This window comes from Chamaea fasciata, unplaced genomic scaffold (assembly GCF_029207755.1).
Source record: "Chamaea fasciata isolate MVZ Bird 193981 ecotype frontalis unplaced genomic scaffold, bChaFas1.0.hap1 SCAF_18, whole genome shotgun sequence".
NCBI lineage: Eukaryota > Metazoa > Chordata > Aves > Passeriformes > Sylviidae > Chamaea > Chamaea fasciata.
In genome coordinates, this window is record NW_027094103.1 from 11,449,640 (window position 1) to 11,468,979 (window position 19,340).

The window sequence follows — 19,340 nt, forward strand, 5'->3', positions numbered from 1 at the left end:
ACAGCCCGGGGCCGTGTGTGCGGCGTGACACCCACGTGCTGACGTTCCCGAGGACGGGAAACCAGACTTGGCTGTAGCTCATCATTTCCCAGCACTGCCTGAGTGCCTCGGAGAGGGAGCTGGGCTCAGTTCACAGGGATGCGTGTGCTCTGTCTGACTGCATCCATAACAACGAGCTGCTGCACATTTACAGCTCCCCTCCTTCCCGAAAAAAAATTGTATTTTCAACCAGATGACACGCTTCTGATTATTAAGAAAGATCTCTGTATACCCCAGAAATTAATCATTTCTCTACTCTGCTAAAACTCATGACAACGTAGCCTTGGCTCTGGAAAATCAACTGCAGTCACGAAGATAAGCAATTCAAAATCTTCGTACATTCCTTTACTCAGGTAGAATCCTTCTCTGCAATCATCAAGGTTTTTTTGGACCTGGCATAAATATTCAGTCTGTGCTGCTCATCAGTCTGGTTAGAAAGAGATGGGTGGGGGTTCACTGCAAGTCCCAGGGCAGGTTCTTTTCACACCCATCAAATTTTGCTTTTAACCTCATTAAAAGCAGGGTTAGAGCCTAAACAGGTCCACCCACAACGGCATAAGGGGAGCTTGAAATGGATGAAGACCACAATACAAGGAAAGAGAACCTCAAGGCAAGACAGTTTAATCAGACAAGGGTGTATTCTATGCAATAAAATAAGCTAATCACCCTTATCCACATTACATCAAATATCTTTTGCTTCCAAAAGTCCTTAAGGCTGCAGAGTTTCCAGTTACCTTTTCCCAGTTTCCTCTAGGATTCATACTCTTCCTTAGCAATCTGCTGCCAGCTGCTGCATGGCCTCTCTGGATATCATGAATTAAATTCTTGGATTTTCTGACTTTTTCCACTGTTAGAAGGACACTTATCAGGTTAAGCCCAGATTTCTTTCCCTGTCTTACCAGCAGAGTTTTGGATGACTAATCAAAGGACTGAATATATTTTAAAGATTTAATTCTCCCTTCACTATTTATACTAGTCAATGTCACTTTGACACTATTCTGGCTTTTCACTGCAAAAAACTTTCCAACTCAAATTCCCTTAAAACGAACATGCTCTCATAAGCAGACAAGTGCCATTTGCTCCATCTTGCCCTCCCCCAAGTTAGCTTCAGCTGTCACCAAAAACACAGTAAGCATTTTCCTCCTTGGGAACTATGTGTTCTTGCAGTTATATTCAGTGGACCAGAAGAGTCTGGCATCGGAAAAAGAACTATCTGATTTCTTGGACTCACTGCAAGAGAACCTGTCTTGGCCAGACACGGCTATAACCACCAAGGATTCAGTTAAAGATACCCTGGGCAATGAATGCTGGCTGAACAAAAAGCGATCAGGCGACCACCCACCTCAGATACAGCTTTGGGGCTCTGACTGCTCTCTAAAGGGTGTTTCTTCCTGCAGTTATAAATAACAGTGAGCAAACCACTGTGCACATTAGCGTGAAGATTTTCGGAGGCACCATCCATGAATCGCCACCACTATTTTGGTAAAGAGACAGTAGTCAACAGCTCTTGAGAACTTTTTACATTTTCACCTTTCTGTTTTCAGTGTGTTCAGATCTGAAAGCACGTTTTTCAGCTTAATTCACTTAAGGTCATCTCTACTATTTTCGCCATGATCCATGTTGCCTTTTTTGATCTACGTTACCTAGAATTTCTATTTGTATGCCCAGTTATAAGGAGGGAAATATGCCCTGAAAAAGCAGCTGCACCTTCGACCTACCTCAAGATACTGAACCTTGCAGTGCTCCTTTATGCCAGGAACTGCCACATTCAGATGGCTGATCCTGGTGTGGCAGTACCCAGATGTCGCACAGGATGTGAGGAAAAAGTACAAAAATACAAAACACACTCAAACCGTCTTCCTAAAAACCTGCTCAGGGCAAGTTTTGCACAGATAATTCTACATTTCCATTATCTGCCTCGCCATGAGCCAAGCCCAGTCCTCAGGCACAGACAGCTCCCACAACTTCCAAGCAAGCGAGGTCTCTACCCAGACCTGCCTCTGCCTTCGGTGCCCTTCTCTCACTTCGTTAATTGCCCCTTTCCATCACACTATCATGCCACGGTAAAAGCTTATCTGGAACACATCTGCAGCCTCCTGTCCCCTCCAGGAAGGGCCCAGCATCTCACTGGAACGGCATCAAGGGAAATGGTAATGAATGTCAGGGTGAGTTGAGCATCTGCTCTATGCTGTGCTCAGGACAACCTTCTCCACAGAGCTTTTCCAGGAGGGGTTGTTCATCAGGTCTTATTTTTAAAGAATCTGGGCCAAGTCATCCCTGCTGTAGCTTTAATGACGTCAATGAGCTACAGCAGGGGTGAAATTGGGCCATTATTTTTTATGTCCATATGTCCTGTGCCTATTAAAGAAAAAAAAACCAAAAACCACAAAAGAAGATCAAGGAAGAAAAGTTATTGAATCAAAAGACTACCCGGTGCAGAGATTAACATCTAGATGTGGAATGTTCCTCTTTTGTTCCTGCTGTACATTATAAATAAAACAGTTTATGGAAAATTAAATACTTCTGTAGTGTCAAGGTACAACATGAGTTCTGCAGTGACAAATTATATTCACATTTTGTATCCTGTTTGGATAAAAAAGCCAACAGAAAAAATCATTACCAGGAAAAGGTCTCTTCAGAACTCCACAAAAGTGAGTGACACAGAAGCGTTAGTGTCTCCTCTCCAAGCCAACATTCATCACACACAGCACATCACCACCAAGCAGTAAAGCCCAGTGGACCTTGTCCTGAGCCCACTTCTCAGTAAATCAAAACATGATTACACAAATATCAAAAGAGAAAAAAATATGAGAACGTTAAACCTAAACAGTGTTTTCTGTGAGTATGCAAAGCCCCAGACACCAACCTGAGCAGGGACGCAGCTGAGGGGCCCAAGCCTGCAGATGTGAGACACCAGCTGTGAACAGCAGCAGTGACAGCCACGATTCTGGGGGGGTTCTCAGAAGGCTGAACTGCACCATTAATCTGGAGAAAACGTGCAAACAGCTTTACCACCCCCATGGCCCAGCACGGGGGGTACTGTCCAGGATGTGAACGCGACTCCAGCTCACCTGACCTACAACCACAATTTCTCAACTCCACACTTTAGGCCCACTTAACTGACATTTAAGAGTATGAGTAACCATATTCAGAGGGACACAGGAAAAATTACTCACCCACACGTCTATAGAGTCAGGCTGATGCACCTTTTAAGGCAGACAGCAACTGCCCAGCAACAGCCCCAGATCACAGGAGCTGGTGTTCAGGGCCTCTGCTTTGTAGATAACTTTTATTTCAAAGCTTTATAGAAGATTCCTTTGAAATCTTTGACCCTAATTATCCAAGTCGCAGCTTCGGCCAAAGACTAAGTCCTCTCTGCAAAGGCCTTTTTTCCAATTGCTTCCCCTTTGCATTAATGAGCTCTTTTTCCCACAACAAGCTGCAACAGTTGGAGATTTTGTTTTTGTTTTTATTTTTATTCCTCTCCTCCCTCCTCCTCTCCCATTCCAGCACTGGAATCAAAATAACTTGAGATGAAAAACGTGTGACCTCCCAAGCCTTTATTTACAGTATCACAAACCACAAGGGAAGGTTCTGTCCAAGTTTTCCAGCTGGAATGGGAACAGCAGGGAAAAAACGTGCCCTCATTTTTGCAGCTGTGATATTTAACACATCACAGGGGAGAAGGGTGGGAAGGAGGCAGGAGAATTAGAAGCCAGTAATGATGCGATGGAAATATGGGATGAAGTGTCTGAGCCACACAGGCAGGTTCACATGATGACATCTTTTCTCCTCAGAAATCAACAGGGCTTTGCACATGCAAACACAACTGCAAAACCAATCTGACACACATTTACTGGCTTTACTTCTTCACTTCTACATTAAACCAGATTGTAAAATACAGAAACTTTTTGGACTCCACCTAAGTTTGTATCAGTGCTGTAATGATCTCTCTTCGTGCCACCATCCCCCAAAATTACAACAAAGACTTTGTCAAAAAATAGAAGCCTAGCAGCAACAGAATCCTCCTCAGATATTTAACCAGCACAGAAAAACAAACACAAATGAAGGAGGTTTAGATCTATAGAAAGTTACTTGCAGCAGGAAACTGTCAGTTAGTTTGTGGTTACAACCACAGCAGCATCACAGTCCTTTCCTCATCGTTAAAGACGTATGTCCAAACAGCTCCTCGTGTCTTGTGTTCCTATTGTAAAAGGAAGAAAACCACCAAAACAAAAACTCACTCGTTTCCATGAGAAATTTCACGGTGCCAGATTATACAGGAGACCCTGTAGATCCCTTCTTTTTGAAAAGGGATCCTTCTGTACCTTTCCAAGCATCTGTGTCCTGTCAGGTGTAAACGGGTTTACCTGTAACTCTCTCCCACCTTTTCAAGGTCCCATTCCCCTTTCCTCACCTCTCAGCAGCTCCCCCTTCTCCCTGCCTGGCACAGGAACAAGCGCCACACTAACCCTCGACCTCTACACACTGAGACAGGGGAATGTCACAATTGTGCTGCTCCATCATGCTGCCAAACAGGGTTCCTCTCCTTGCCAGTACCAAAGCAGCCATCACCCAGCTCCCCGGAATGTTATCCCCTTGATCTAACTCTTCACAGTGAGTTTTTCAATCCAGTTGAAGGATCCAGTGTGAAGACTGGTTCCTCCACATTTGACCCCTTACAAGGGGTTCAATTCTCATGTCATGGGTCCCACACTAAATCCCCTGGTAAGCACAAGGTGCAGAAAAAGTGAGGTTCAGGCCAAATCTGTGTCCATATAAAAGGACACAAGGCTCTGGAAGGAGAAAAGCCGGTCACATCACACAGCCAGGGGTGGAAAATCACAGCCCAGCGTGACACAGGCACAGGGACAGGTGCTGCAGGCAAGGCAGGGAGCGCTGGAAGGACACTAGAAGGAGGCAAGTGCAAAGCAAAGCTGTGCTTCCTTCTGACAGGACACCACACGTTCCTCCAGTGACGTTACAAATTGCTCGGAGGGGACGTCACTTCTCCAGTGCACAAGTGCCCTGTCCCCAGCCTGCCTCACATCTCCTCAGGCACCCTTGGATTCACCCTCATCTACCTTCCCCTCGTATTATCCTCCTGCCCAATGTCAGCCTCTGCCTCTTCTTACAGATAGAAAACACTCACCCCCATCCAGGCTCCTGCAGCTGCAGTGGCAGCACAGTGCCCCTGGACAGCTGGAAGAGAGGATGCTGAGGGACAGAGCAGCAGGTTCCAGCCCCATCCCATAACAACAGCCTCCATCTCCTCATCACACTGCATTCCCCCCTGGCTCCCCGCCCAGGTCCCACAGCTCCCAGCATCACCAGCACACACGGATCACGTCCACACACTCGTCCCCTGGGCTCACGGCAGGGACTGGGGACACTTTCCTAGATTTTGAAATAGTTCTATGCAAGATACTCCCAAGGATGACTTGCAGAAGAGCATTCTCCCAACATTTTCATTCTGGCCAGCAGTTTGGATTGAAAGCCTCCAGGTTTGGAAAAAACAAAGGGCTGCACAGCAATGCTGGTAGAACAGAAGGGGAAATTTCCATTTTCCTGGACATGGTGGTTCAGCTTTTTGTCTCCATGAGCACTGCATTCCCTGACAAGGTTTAAAACCCATTTCTCTCCCTACATTCCCTACCTGCCAACTCACAGACGTTACTCCTCTCTGGTGACGCAAGAGCAGGGATTCATTTTCCTGTGAACACCGTTCTGGAGGCAATTTCCCCTCACCTACCCAGAGAATTAATGACCACTTGGGCACCTCATCAGCCCTGTAAAATCCTTCAGGCAAGCGAAATGAATGGAGCCTCAGCCTTGGGGCAAAGCAAACCCTAAGCGCTGCCAAGGATTGCATTTCTTCTCTGCTGTTACTGCTAATTCAGAGAAAAATGCTCCCTCTACAACAGCCTGTGGGGGAGTGTGCGACCTGAAACAGGAGGCAAAGCTCTTGGGATACAGATGTTCCCCCTCAGCACAGCAGCACAAACTCACATGGCAATTAATGCCCCTCTGAGCACAAAGTCCTCCCTTAAAGCTGCTGCTGGCAGCTTTTGATCCCACAGAGACCCAGCTCCTTTGGAGCTGCAGTGGGCAGGCAGGAGCTGCTGGGCTCTCTCCCAAGGAAATCAGGTATTCCACAGAGGGACAAGACACAGCACTGGGAGCAGCCTACCCAGCCTGGCACTGGGCTCTGCTAAGCCCAAAGAGAGACATCAGGAAGGAAATCAACCTGGAGAATGGCAATGAATTCACTGGGAGCCAATTTCCTGACAGGAGACAATTAAGGTATTCAAATCACCCCTAGTTTTCAACAATTTTTGATAAAGATATTGCATGTTAATACAGATGTCACTGGAGTCTCAGTGTAACTGCTGTGACCCCGAGGTATAAACCCAGAGAGACTGAAAACGTATTTCAGTCTGCTAAGTGAACAGTCTCTGATCCAAACTCATTTATTCTTTCTCTTCTTCCCAGCAATTCGTTGCTCTTGAAGCAAAACCTGACAACTGTTAAGTTTTAGTATCACCCCAAAGAAACATTTGGTGGGGTGAAAAAGACCATTTCTGATAAAGGAAAATAAAACTTATGTGCTGAGCAATGTACTAGAGGAAAATAAGAAGACGCAGAACTGTGCAGTCAGGCTGAAGGCTGACACCCTGTCTACCAAAAAACTCCAGGCACCAATTTTGTAGTGAGAGTTCACACTATGAGATACACTTCTAGAATTCACACACGAGGTTTGGAAGGAGCTGGACACGCAGTGAACCCCTGTGCAACACTCCAAAGGTTACAGCACAAGGCAGCGGCACGTACAGACATCCATAAAAACCACAATCTCTTCACTTTTACTTGTTAAAAGCCACCACGGGTAACTGCTTCTCCTTCCACTCTGTTTATTGGGAAGTTCTGCATCTCAATACTACAGGCAATGTCAAACAAATTTGAAGTTCAGAGGACAGAGAAACTACAATCTGATGGTAGCAAATGAGGCTGTACTACTGTTTATTTCAATACAGACAAAATCAACAAGTTCAAGATGTTTTTTTGAGGGAAAAAAACTCACCCAAGATTTAAATTAAAAATTGTATTAATTGCACATCCTGTGTAGCCATTTTCTCTTTTAATTTATTTATTTGAAAGATTTTGAACAGACAGAGATGCTGACAAAACTGAAAAAGGCAAGGAGTGTGAGCTTTCTTTCCAAAGAAGTTTATTACCTGTGCACACATCTATGCAATTTAAGCCAACCATGTCCTGTGACTGCCAAGCCCTTCTCAAAGAGCTCCTGCAGCCATTCTCCAGCCTCCATTTTATCACATTTTCCCCAAGCATTTATTCAAGTGGAACCCAAGCTAAGGTTAATCTCCTCTCACCAGCAGCGTGTTAGTATCCCTCAGATAAATTACCATTCTCCCTAGTAACATTTAAATGGTTTTTTCCAACCCAGAAGAAAAAGAACAGGCATCCAGCTGAAATGTCAGAACCTACCTTCTGCAAAAAATCTCTCTAGATGCCTCTGAATGCAGGAGGGAGCAAAGACAGCATTGCTGATAAAGGATGTCACTGTTGGTCCACATGTGTCAACATCCTAGAAAAAGACAGAACACAGTTGCTGAACTGCCATGCCCATGGGAAATCAAGAGCCAGAACAAGGCTGCATTATTTTTCCAGCTACACCATGCTAATGGCTCCTATGCAAACAACATAAAGCTACAACATTTTATAATTGCACATCAGAGTTTCTCTGCAGACATCCCTCCGGTATGTCAGAAATTCAATACGTGATAGTAGGCGGCAATGAGCACCTCAGGGATTTAAAGTGTGTTCCAAACCATGAGTCATCGTCATCTCTAACTCATGGAAATTAAGAAGGGAAAGAAAAAAAAAAAAAAAGGGAGAAGAAAAAACGCACGCGTTGCACTGACCACTCTCACGTGCTCCCCCTGTACAGCACTTCCCCTCAAAGCATTTCCCTTCTAAACTCAGAGCTCTGACTTCCACAGAGGAGACATCACCACAGACAAACCCAGCACACCACAGATTTTTCCAGGGAGCCCCCAGAGCCTGGACAGGATCCCACGCTTTGAGGGTGGAAGCAGAGCTGGGGCTGCCCTCGTAATCCCCACAAATCCTTCCACACCTGGAGGAGCAAAGAGAAGGCAGCTCCTACAGGGAAGAAACACAGGGCTGGTGAACCAGCAGCACCCAGGAGGGCAACTCCAGGTCGGGAAAACCCAGGCACCCCATTTCCGTTCCTATTCCAGCCACCTGCTCTCCCCCAAGGCTGGTTTTTGTCAAGGGGGCTGCCTGCAGAGCAAGTTACTGTTTGAATGCTGCTTTTAAAGCAGCTGGGTTACACTTCAGGGCACACACCTGTGCTCTCCACTCCCCTCTCTACTGATGATCTCCCCAAGCATAGCCAGGTTCCTTTAGGTCTTCTTTAATGTCTTGGCTTAGCCTTGTTTCTCTGTCCTCCAGGCAGCAGCCAGAGCAAACCAGGGCTCTGCCAGCACTGGTCTAACAGGGTGGTGGAGGAGGGAAGGTTGGGGTACATCCCACAAGTCACCCGTGGACCCCCAAAACCCCACATGCTCACATTAAAATTTCCTCTATCTCGCTCAACTCCCCATCAGCAGAAATATCCCTTTTCCTTTCAGGTCAGGAAGGGCACAGTTGTCCTTCCTAGTTCTCCTTCCCAGCAGCAGGAGCTGTGGTTTGCACTGGAACATGCAAATCTGGGTCTACAACCACACAAATAAAAGCACATCTCCTTGACTGGGACATGGATCCAAGCCTTAACACCAGCGCCTGCTACCAAAGGGTTACACAAAAAATAAATAAAACATCAATACACTCTGTTCCCTCCCTTAAAGCGCCTGGAATCGCTGGGAAAACCATCAATACTTTTAGCTGCAAACACTGCTTCAGTTAACATAAATTTATGTCTTGCCAACAGTTTAAAAAAAAACAACTCAATAACTGATCTTCACTCTTGTAACTTCTTGCACAGCAATTTAAAAAATATAATAGTGCTTGCACAGGTCAGATCCATCCTGGAGGAAGAGCAAAGGCGAGTAACGTTTCAGGACCATTAATCTCAGAAATCTCAGCAAGACCAAGGAGCCGGACAGCTTAAAAATATATTTAGTCCACAAATGCTTATTAACGTCATTTGCTGATTCACAGCTGAGCCAGGCACATAGAGCCCAAATGCCACTTCTGCTTTCCCAGGCCGGGTGGCAATAGTAATAATAATAATAATAATAATAATAATAATAATAATAATAATAATAATAATAATACTGTTGAAAGTGTAAAGTTGCATCTGTCAGAACTGGAAACCACAAGTCCAGTCCGTGGCCCCTGTGGTTTAGGATCCAATCAGAATTTATCTGAAATTGAATCTTAGTTTTCTTTTCTTTCATTGATTATTGATCTTGCTGCCAACATTAATATAGCCAAGACCAGAAGATAAATAAAATGAATTCTTCAAGCTCACAACAAAATTAACACTGAAAATCGCCACTACTTTTAAAAGTTACATCCTCTTTATAACCGAAGAAAAAATATTCAATAATTTTATACCTTTGCCAGTATTTTGTGTGCATGCTTTGAGTCAGAATTAACCCACTAAATTCCTAAGGAATGATTTAAATAAAAAATCTTTTCAGAAAAGGAAATGTCAAGTGTTTCATCCCATACTGTTATATACAATACAATGATGCAAAGCCCAGAGGAGTTTCTCTCTAAAGCAACTATTCAAATCTGTATGATGGAAATATATTTAAATATATCATTTTAATCCTGCTTTGCCTTCAAATTTTAAATGCCTTTTTATGAAAGCAAATATTCCATTAGTCCTTTTAGCCGTTCTACCACTATGATTTGCAAGTAAACAAGGATCCTCACATTACCTTTCTCTTTTAAAAGGTTTCATTATAACTATGTAGTTTTCAACTCAATACACATCCAGTCTGATTGAGCCTTACCAATTTTTACAGGTTATACAATAATTCATTCCTCAAGCGCATTGGGATTTGTCCATATCCATTCTTTCCCTATTTTCCACAAGCAAGGCAAGTCTCTCTAGGTGCTGGATATCCCAGACACCATTGTCCCAAAAGAACCAGCTGGGAAACCCACACTTTGGTAAATAAATTGTAAAAACCTGAGTCAGAGCAGGGTCCTGCTCCCTCTGTCCGGCTTTGCTGAGCAGGGAACAGTTCTCAGGATCAGCAGGGCCTGGACACAGGACTTCAGAGGGTTTCAGAGTTTGGGTGAGGCCAACCTCGAAGCCCCCCAGGGTACCTGCAAACCTGGAAGGGCAGCAACAAAGCCTCCTCCAGCTAAGAAAAATCAATCTTCCCACCTCCTTTATTCTTTTTTTGTTCTGGGGTTGGGTTTTTCCCCTGTGTTGTGGATTAGGGAAGGATGACAAAAGTTCTTCTTTTCAGTGACAGTAAGTCTGTAGCAATTGTTCCAAAGAGAAGAACTGAGTTCTCTGCACACTTGTTAATGGTACAGCAATCAAAAGTGATTAAAAGCAAAAACATTTCTGTACAAGAGAAACTGAAAGTACTGCCTCTGGGAAAACAGAAACACTAAAAGTAATAGATAATTAATGTAGCCTAGGACATTATGACATTTATGAAACTTGCTTTCTGGAATAATCATAAACAATTCACCTTGACTGTATTCCCAAGTCATCACTTTTTAAAGCCACTGCAGTTTGCAGAGGCCTTGCTGATGCTATTCTTAATTTACTTATTTTTAGGTGTGAGAACAGATTACCAAGGCAAAATTTAAACTTAAAAATTGTCAGGTTTGCATCCTCTTCTATGATCATTAACCCTGTCTGCATTTCAGAAACATTTTGTGCTAAATGGAAACCAAGCACGCAGTTAAAACTGCTTCTACTTTCAAATTAAACTCCCGAAGTGTGGGAGGACTGAGCATTGTTAAACAAGGGGCACATTTGTCCAAACCACCAGGAAAAGGCAACGCAACAAAAACACAGAAACGTGAGTTAATGCAAGAGCTCCCAAAAGGCTGCGACAACATCTTTATTATGGGTGATTTGCAGAAAGGAACGTTACAAACTCCCTCCCTTCCTCAAAAGGCTTTCAGGGAAGGATCTCTCCAGGGAACTGGAGCAGCCCAGAACCGAATCGAAGACCACGTTTGGTGCTGGAGCAGCACAACAGCTCAGCAGCACCCGAGGCACAGGAAAGCAGACCAGAGCTATTAATAGACAGATTCACACGTAAATACCTTTGGCAAAGAGGCAGAGGTGCCACACGGCTGGTTTTTAGCACCGATGTTGAAAACACCACATTGCACTAACAGAGCTGGCATTTACCTTTCCGTGGAGGATGATTAATTAATTATAAGATGCTTTCTGCTGGCTTCTGAAGGCTTCTCTGCCGACCTGATGTGCTGCTCTTCACTTCCCAGTGCTCTTCCAGGGGGCACCGTTAATGCCACCACTAAATCAGTTTACACTGGTGGGACAGCAGAGCTCTCACCTCACCATTACCTGGACAAACACACCTGGTGACAACCCCAAACCACAACTCACCAGCCTTGGGCAACAGAGCCCTGCCAAGCACAGGCAATAAAAAGGGAGAAATGAACCAGCACAACTGTTCCTCATGAGCGCCACAGCTGGTCTAGCTCAGCCTCCTGCTCCTGCCCAAGCTGCATGAATAAATTTGAAGCCCTACCAAGTGTCAGCTGTGGTCAAGCACCACATGCCCGTGGTTTGGGAGCATCAGTTTCAGACTACAGAGAGTCTCCAGAGGCTTTTATCCTCAGAAAAGGTGGTTTCTGTTCTCCTACCAGCCACCCTAAAGCACTAAGGGGGACATACGTGAGCGACTGAAAATCAGCAAACCACAGGGAAATAAATTCAAAATCCTGAAGAACTCTAATCGGAGGAACAGGCTCCAGGACGTGCCAGGAAATTAATCAACATGCAAGAGAAATGCAGCAGTTAACTGGAAAATACGAGCAGCTTGGAAAGGCACCGAGACCATTTTTCCCTCTCTGATGTTTGCAGCATCTGGGCCCTCCAAGTGCCCCGGGGTCACATTCCCAAAGGAGCACAAGGTCCTGGCTGCACTGTAAGCAGCCAGACCCAAGGGAAAGGGAGGGAAAACAAACAGCAAAATGCTTCCAGAAGCTGCTGTAGCTATAATGAGCTTTTTCCTTTGCCAAGAGCCCTCTCCCTCCTTCCTTACAAGTCATTAATCCTTTCCTAAAAGTCTTCATTCCCTAATATGAAATGGGAAGTGTTACAATCCATTGCTCTGATCAACAGCAAGAAAAAAAAAATATTTAAAAAAAACCCCCAAACCCTGCACTCTACATGCACCCTTAAAAGATTGTCAGAAACCTCACACCAGTCTGTGTAAAACAGGAAGAGTGACATTTAATATCACATGAAGCTGGCAACCCGCTCCCCACACACATCACCTTCCCAAACCTCCCTGCTGCCTCCGGGGTGGGATGCCAGGAACCACCAGGAGCAGCCCCTGCTCAGCACCGGGATTGCTTTGGGCTTTGCAGATCTTCAAAAGACTCTGGTTTGTGTCAAGCTTCAGACTCCTCTCTGAGAGCAGTAAAACCGACAGGATTTGGGGTTTTTTTCTTTAAAAAAAAAAGCCTCTGGGTGGGTTCAGCACCTATGTATGCCAAAGGCACTTCGTGTTTTATTCATGAGAATGCTATCACCCCGTGAAGGTTTCTAAGTGACTCAGCCAGACAGGGTCTCCACAATCAGGTTTCAGGAGGATCTTTTTTGAAAGAAAAAAAAAAAATTGTTTTAATTCAGCTGTTTGATTGATGTTACTTTCCAGTCATTTCTAGCCAGGTATATTTCAAACAGAGAACTCTATGTCAGCTTCCACCTTGCCCTTCCCATACAAATGCAGCAATTAGCACAGAAAAATTAGTCAATTATGCAGTGTTTCACCTTAAATAAAGCAGCTTAAGAAATAAAACACCATTTAATTGGTAGCTGACAGCCAGGGAAGGAACACAGTGGCTCAGTAACGTGCTTAAAGAGGCTCTGAAATCCATTCCTAGCCCTCGATGGAAGCCTGTCCTCGTCAATGAAATCCACAACCCATAATAATGCTCAGTATTGTGCTTTCATCCTCTGTTTTATCAGAGCTCATCTGCTGATCAATGAGGAGTCCCACAGAATAACACTCTGAATTTCAATGTCAACACAGCAGTACTGTGGTAATGATCGAAAATATTTACATATTGCCTCATTGATCGTGGGGTGTTCTCTTCCAACCATCTGGCTACTGGGCACTCATCTTTTTTATTCTTTTCTTTTCTTTTTTAGGCCTTTACAACTATTTCAAGCAGGTTATCTTGACAGCTAACTCCCAGCATTCCGCCTGGATCAGGTTTTCCTGTTATTTTTAACCCAGGACATCAGCAACACCATTAATCAATTCCATCCCATCTCAACGAAGGGGAAAATAATTTTCTAAACAAGGACAAACCCCCCCAAAACCCCAGCAAACACCTGCTCTTTGATGTGCCAATTCAGCTACAAGGTCTCGTTTTTAATGTGACTCAAGGGTGTCACCATCTCAACAAGGGATGAGTCAAATGGAAATATGTCCCTGACTCTGCTCCTGCTGCCAGCCTCGAAGCAAGAAAGGCTGCCAGGGTTGTTTTCCCCACCTCCAGATGGAATATCCCTTGATCCCTGCAGTGCGGAGCCCTGGGCACGCAGCACAAGCCTGGGGTGATGCTCCCTTAGGAAATGCTCAGGTTTTCTGAGCCTGCTGGTTCAGACCAGGGGCTGTCAGGGGCTGCAGGAATAAAAACCGGCACCAGCCAGTCTCCCTTCCCTTCTCCCACCTGAGCCTGTGCACCCCGAGAGCCCCCAGCCTATCCCACTGTCTCCCGTGGTGATGGATTTGCTGCACCCTCCACCCCCCCGCAGGCCCAGAGACACACCTGGAGCCAGAAACTGTGGGGAGAAATTGGGATTTAGCCTCAAGAAAACCCAAACAAAAGCAAAAACACCTCCCTGCAAGGTGCTCTGAGCACCAAGGTGCTGCACACCCCCAAGCACAGCACAGCCAGTTTCCACCCAGCTCTCCTCTCGCTGAGCCCAGGTTTCCATGCCAAAAATGAATTTTTAAAAAGCTTGGAAAAGCTTATCCATGTGCATTCTCCTAGGAAGCTTATGAGCAAGTTAAAATAAAATATGCAGGAAAGACTAACATCTACAAGATCTACAAGGCTGCTGCAAGAGACCTCAGCAGGGAACTTGCTGAGAATATTAAAAAGGTGGTTCTCAAACAGTTGTCAAACTGATTTCAAGGAGTTTTTTAGTGGCTCCAAATCTGTTTATAATCAGAAGCTGACACTCATGGCTGCTGCTACCATAAACTCGATTTAGGAAGGATGGGAGGTCTGAAAGCCAAATCATACTCAGTCTTTAAACCAGGAGTTAAAATCCTCACTCAACAGCGTTTAGCTGATGATTTTGGTAACAACGTTTAAGACAAAAGCATCACCTCTTTTTTTTTTTTTTTTTTTTCGTTCTACTTTGATAACAAGGAACACAACACAAGTTCTATCAGCAAAATGACATTCAGACAACAAAAGACAGAGCAGGGAGGGGGAAAGTGCTCTGACATATCTGCCTTTGATAATACAGATGCTCCATTAGACAGTGAAATAAATCTCCCCTTTATGTCAAGCTCCTTTTTCTGCTGGGGCACCTGTATGAAGGAACAGGCAGGAGGACAGAAAGCTCTTTCCTCTCCGTCCTCTCTGCCCAGATGTTTGGCTGACACGATGCAGAAGATCTGACCTAGAGACACCCAAGTGCCCACCCCCAGCCAGGCAAGTCAAACCACCTCTCCCTGCTCTAAACAAAAGGATAAATGAAAACTGGGAAGCCGGGGCAACACACAGAAGCTGAATGGAAAAGTTTAATCCTTCAAGTAGGCTTGTCCAAATATGCTCTTTCTTCTCACAGTGGCAGCATGTTAGATAAAGGTGCCCCTTTTGAAAAACTTATTTAAGGCATTAAATGGAAGCAAATGAGAACATTAAAATTGTTTTAGTCCCAACAGAAACAGTTGTGCCCAGGCTGAACACATTTCTGAGGATTTTTGATGGAAGATGTTTACTGTTGTTGAAGTTAAAACACAGAACAATGTTTTACAATCCAGAGACAGGTTAGACAAACAAAGAGTCCCGTGAGTCTGGATAAATGATCCTTTAAAACAAGAGAGGGAGAACAAAACAGGCTACGCCTTCTGCATCAGTTCACTTTGGTGGATCAGAAGCCTAAAAGCCCCACTCAAGCCTGCTCAAGAAATTAACAGGGAAACAAAGCAAGCCAAACAAAACCAGAGACAGAAAACTCAGGAATTTTAGTGTCTCCTCTGCTGAATTGTGCCTGCAACATTTCCTCTGGCTGCTCCTGGTTTACCCTTCTTTAAGACAGATCCTCCACCTTTGCTTGTGAAGAGCACAGAGAATGTTACTGAGGAGATGGGAAGGCAGAGAAAAAGCAAGCTAGAGGCCTTCCTCCCCCTCCTGCTCTTTTCCACCGAATGTCTCCGAGTTATTTACATCCTCGTATCCCAAACTCCCCCTCCGGTTTCACAGCTTGCAGCTTACTCTGCATTCTGGTGGAGACAACACATGTTTAGCTCCAGCATGTTGAGGCTGGAACACCCTGAGAACGTGAGGCCGGGTCACAGAGCCCACAGAGCGAAGGATTTCCAGATGCAGAGACTGGCTAGAAAATAAGAGCCAGAAACACGAGGCGCCATCTCTCCACCACCCTGGAGAAATCAACCTGCTCCGTGGAGGAGACAACTTAAACAGCTTGGCAACGCCTACAGCTGGTGCTCAACCTCAGATCCAGTGAAAAGATGTAAATATTTAGATTTCAATTTCATCTGATATGATAAATATAAAATCTCTATTTCCTTCTTAAAAAAAAAAAAAAAAGGCAACATTAAAATAGGTAAGCCACCCACATAGAGAAAGTGACTCTACCATGTTTGTACCTTTAGAAGGTTGTTTAAGTTATGGTATTGATCTTGAAACAAATTACAGGTGGAATTATTCCCATTGAATTGTCCTTTGATGTACACACCACATCTATATAGAAGTGCATATGTTATTGTTTTTGAAAAGAAATTGTTTTGCTGTTCCCTCCAGACATGTTGTGCCTCTTGGCAGCCCATTACTTTTTTTACCCTCTTCAGAAATGCCCACAGCCCTCCAGGTTTCACTGTGGACGACCCTGACTCCAACCCAAATTACCTGAAAAGACACAAAATTATCCAAACCCAACTCCTTATGAATACCTGCACAAAACGCAGCTGACGCTCAACTGCTGCTTACCACGGCTGTACTAGAAAAACCTGAAATCCTCCCATAACCTTCTAAAGCACATAATGGAATTAAGGCCCCTCTACACATCCAGAGCTAAGTCATGCAAATACCAAACTTCTTTGGAGCCGGAGATAACGCGGCCTCGCCCCTGCAGTGCCCAGATACCTCAGCGTGCTGATGTGATTACACACTGCCACCCTCCAAATTGGTTATCGTGCCATTAAAATGCCTTCCCAGGTCACTGCTCTGAGGGTTAAGCCTGAATTAGTATCCTGAAGCTCCCTGATCGTTATGTAAGTGCCAGCAATCCAAACAAATCAGAGTTAGCTTCCCTGTCCATTACGGGAATCCCTGTCCAATGATGAATTACAAAGCTTTCAGCAGCTCATTCACTATTTTCTTCCCCAAGTCCTCACCAGCTGTGCCTTCCCAGCTCACAGCAAACCACCTCGGTTCCACTACCGGATTTTCTGGATCTCAGTTCCCACCCCCACCACGATGAGAACATAGAAACTGGTGGAAAACCCCTGAGAAGAAATCCCAGTATCTGGTCTCCTACTGGAGACTGAGCTGTTTAAAGAAAGCCACGACTGGCAAATCGCTTTTGCTCATCACATCGAGAGACTCCCTCCAATTCACCTAAGCCCACCTGTTTTCTTGCCAAAGGAGAGTTTTAAGGTTCATGCCCACTTCTCAGAACTCACCAACCTCAGCTGTCCAGACACACAAAGCCAGGACTGTAAAAGCTGTGCAGAGTCCTCGCTATCCAAGGTACTCCGTACTCAGCCTTGGGTTATTTTTGCAGGAAGACAACTTGAGGTCCACAGGGGTGCAGAATGTTCTAAGTCTTTATCTGAGCAAGATTTTCAGGAGGCTGTTCAAAGCTAGGGAAAAAAAAAAAAAATCGAATTTGGAGTTCTCAGCCGCTGCCTGGGTCAGGAGAAGCCAAACCCAGCCTGTGCTGCTGTTGGGAGACCCAGACTCTGCCGCGGGTGCCCCGGCTGCTCTCAGCACTCGTTCCTCAGCCAGGGAGTGTGTGTGCTTTGTCCCTGCCCTCGGTGGCACCCCGGGCACACTCAGGGCGCTGGCATGTGTGTCCCTGCCCGGTGCCCGGTGCCAGGTGCCGGGCAATGACCCCGGCACCGCCGCTCCCTGCCGGGCCCGCACCCTTCACTGACCCAGCCAGCAAACCCCAGGGGCCTCCTGCTCATCCTCCTCATCCTCCTCACCGCCCCCGGCACAAGCCCCGAGGCAGGAGGGCACTGCTTTCGCTCCCCTTTCCCCCCTGGATGGCCTCTCCCTGCAGAGCCAGCACCTTGCCGGGATCAGCTCAGGTGTGGCCGAGGGCCCCAGGGCAGGTTTTAGCCCTGTGCCAACTGGATTTCTTCCCTGCAGCCGGATTTGCCCAAAAACTGTTTATTTCCACTTGCCTGAGCAACCTGTTATTTCTTCTCCCCTCTGAAGCCTGACCCTTCAGTGTCACACACTCAGGAAGAGCTGCAGGAAGGGGAAGCAGCTCTGTCTGCAGATCCTGCCATCCCTCAGGAGGTCCCCTGCACCTCCCCCTTCCCTCTTTCAAAACGAAAAGACACCTTTTTCCAACTGGTTTCTAAGTTCTCCAGTGGGATTGACTGAAGCATTTTGCCGTGAGCTTCTAAGAAGTATTTGTTTAATTAAAAAAGAAAATAAATGAAAACCACCATCCGGTCACAGCAGCAAACCCCTTTACCATGGAAAATGCACAAGCCTGACTTCAGGAGCTCTGCCTATGGACTTGGCATCGTGCTGATCAGAACTCCCCGTAGTGACAGGATCTGGGCCAGCCCCAGGCTAGATTGTTTTCTTCTGACATTAAGAACCTCCAAATATCATCCATTACTTTGTTCATTTAAATTTTCCTAGGACACTTGGCATGGACAGCACAATTAGAGAAGCCACATTCCCTTTCAGTTGATGGGTGAGCTCAGACAGGCTCTGCCCCAGTACAATCTTGTGGCACTTGGATTTCCTCCAACACCCAGGAAATCAAGTTATAAATAAAAAGTGTTTTATTTATTCCCTCCCCTCCATTAATTATTCCATTTCCATTCACACTGAAAACTACAGAACATTTTTTGTTTATAAGATGCTTTTGGGCTCAAAATTAAATTTAGGCACATTTTACCAATTTGGGGAGATAAACAGAAATATTAATTGCATCACACCCTACGTCAGCAAGTTTTAAAATTAAATGAGAAGGCATCTTCACCATTTAGAGAGATTGGCTGCTAAGAAAACCATGAGTTGCTTTTTCCTTCCAAGAAAATAGAAATGAAACACAGCAACACATCGATGCCTGTTCCTAGCCTCTTCTCTTATTTGAGTCTCTAATAAGAGGAAGGCTAAAAGAAAAACACCTTCAAAGAAGAACTGTGTCTCGAGGGATCCTGCTGGTCCTGGAACAGGACATTATGGTGAATATGCATGAAAGGCATGAGTCAAACTGTACTCAGGAGCGAGCATCAGCTTTCACTTGCCATTTTCCAAAGCCTTCCACTCAGGCTGCCAAGACAGCAACTGAATGACAAGAGTTTTATTTGAATGCAGAGGGGAGATTAATGCTCTTTAGGATTAATTGGAGGAACTTTCTTTAAATTAGCTCGCTTGAAGGATGTGCTGCTTCTCTCTTTGGCCAGCTCACAGAAGCAGTAACAATTTGTGAATAAAAAGAGAGTAATTATTTAAATTCAAAACCTTTTAGCCCCATTGTCAGTTTTAAGTTTTGAGAACTTCTATTAGGGGGGAAAAAAAAAATCAGGACAAGGTCTTTCCAAACTGGTTGCTGTCAAGTAAAATGAGAAGTTAGATAAAACTCCCACGTGCCAGATGGTAAATCACAATAAATGCTCAGGCTG

The 19,340-nt window shown here is 45.1% G+C and overlaps 1 protein-coding gene across 9 annotated transcripts in view; it reads right to left on the reverse strand.

Moving 5' to 3' along the window:
• The window catches only part of PITPNM2 (phosphatidylinositol transfer protein membrane associated 2), a 121,091-nt gene extending 103,850 nt beyond the window's left edge, over nucleotides 1-17,241 (reverse strand). For 2 of the 9 annotated variants that reach the window (XM_066199427.1, XM_066199423.1), the window contains exons 1-2: nucleotides 11,417-11,786; nucleotides 7,546-7,645 (exon numbers count right to left, since the gene is read on the reverse strand). The gene's annotated coding sequence lies outside the window, so the exon portion shown is untranslated. Of the gene's footprint in view, nucleotides 1-7,545; nucleotides 7,646-11,416; nucleotides 11,825-17,150 lie in introns of those variants that run through there. The other 7 variants (XM_066199428.1, XM_066199429.1, XM_066199424.1 and 4 more) reach the window with 6 other exon arrangements.
• Nucleotides 17,242-19,340: the final 2,099 nt, after the last annotated feature.